Consider the following 1,850-nt stretch of genomic DNA (forward strand, 5'->3'; position numbering starts at 1 on the left):
GAGGGATGGAGGGAGGAAGGGGAGGAGAGGGCTGGTGCACTAGGTGAGCAACATCAGAAAAGGAGGTAAAGGAATGCTGAAAATCTGAACAGGAGAGCAAGTAGGGCATTTCTTCGGGTTCATCTTATCATCTCTTTAGCTCAATATTTCTCAAAGTAGTTGATTTCATAACAATCTCAATAAAGATCATTTGGATGATTAAATCTTACTGTCTTTCCCATCATTTTCCTTTTGGAAAATGAGTTGAATGATTTGGTGCCAAATAGCTCACCATTGTGAAAATTAATAGAACAATGTGAATTTTTTAGTTAACCATTAATTTCATTTTTATTTCTGATCTCTTAAGTAAAAAGCTCTGTTGATAATTTGCTAGAAATTAATTTTGATAAAGAACCTTTGACTCAACCAGTCTAGCACCAGAAGTTGAGTTGTTCAGAAACACAGCCTGGAGCTGTCATGTGGAAGGCCTAGTATTACCACCACTGCTGTAGCTCTGGTGGCAGTAATTGACACTGTGGACACCTCCCATAAGTATGGGATTCCTGCAGGTCTCCCAAGCTGCCCACCCATTTTGCATGATGCCCAAATGGATTACTACTAGCAAACTACTCTTTGGATAGGTCATTAAAATCTTCAGTGTGCCCAAGTATAGGGAGATCCTCAAAGCTAGCTGTAAGGGTCATGAAGACCCTGTGTGGCAAATAGCTTGGGTTCACTCCATGTCTAGAAATACTTTGGAATCATGCTCCTGTGACCAGAAAATCATTATGTAGAAAGAGGCAAATGGCATCTGGAGAAGATCCATGAGCACTTGGGAAATGATTTTTCTGTGAACTGTGTGCTGGGTTTCCTACAATTGTGACCTGATTCTGACCTGTGGGAGCTCAGATAGGGCTATCTCACCGCTGACCTACACAGCCAGTGGGAAGTGAAGATCAACAGTGCTCACACTCAAGCTGTTACACTGTCAGTGGGCCGCTACCATGGTACTTTAAAACCACACAGGCTGTATAACTGTGCCAGATATTCAATTACATCAAGAAGTTTGAGTCTGGTGCCTGTGATAACCTCATAAACAGTGGAAGGAGGAAGACAAGCAGTAAATGGAGGAGTAGAAGCCAGAGACACAGCAACTAAGTTTAAGATGTGGCCTGGGTCCCCTATATTTGTCTGCCCACCAGCACCATAGCCAGCTGCTTCTAGGATGCTTGAGTGCTAATTTGGACCTGTGATGATGCCTTAAGCAATATGCTATCACCCAAGTTGCTGCACAAGTTCAAAGACATTGTATGACATGTAACCCCATCTATCATAGGCAGCATCCTTGCTGTCTTATAAAAAGACAATAAGGTGGACCTGTGGAAGCAGTTAGTGGCCAGGATGTAAGTGCACATCAATGCTGTCAACAACAGCCAGGGTTCTGTGTTTAAAAGGCCCAGGGGAATAAGCAGTGACATCAGCTAGGGCTTGGCTCCCCATCTGTCAGTTGCAGGGCTGGCCTTTTCTGGGACAACTGACTCAACAAACGAGAAGAAAAGCTCTCAACTCCAAGAGTACTTTCCCGGGTATAGTTAAAATGTTTGTCTTAACATGACTCAATGTAGTTTGTAATTTACTGTCTACTGAAAGCATTCATGCCATGAAGAAGAAACTACAAATAACTTCAAGGGACCAGAAATATGGCTCAATGGGTAAAAGCACTTGCAAGTGCCATATGGTAGAAAGAGAGAACCAAGTTCTGCAAGTTGACCTCTGACCTCCACACACTCACTATGGTGTGGGCCCGCATATACACACGCATACAATAAATAAGATAAAAATGTCTTAAAGTCAAAAAGGACTTTGACTCA

General features: G+C 42.6%; 1 pseudogene; it reads left to right on the forward strand.

Moving 5' to 3' along the window:
* Positions 1 to 1,386, forward strand: part of LOC115070785 — a 70,541-nt pseudogene extending 69,155 nt beyond the window's left edge.
* The last annotated feature ends 464 nt before the right edge of the window (positions 1,387 to 1,850 follow it).

This window comes from Nannospalax galili, unplaced genomic scaffold (genome assembly GCF_000622305.1).
Source record: "Nannospalax galili isolate Female #2095 unplaced genomic scaffold, S.galili_v1.0 scaffold150, whole genome shotgun sequence".
NCBI lineage: Eukaryota > Metazoa > Chordata > Mammalia > Rodentia > Spalacidae > Nannospalax > Nannospalax galili.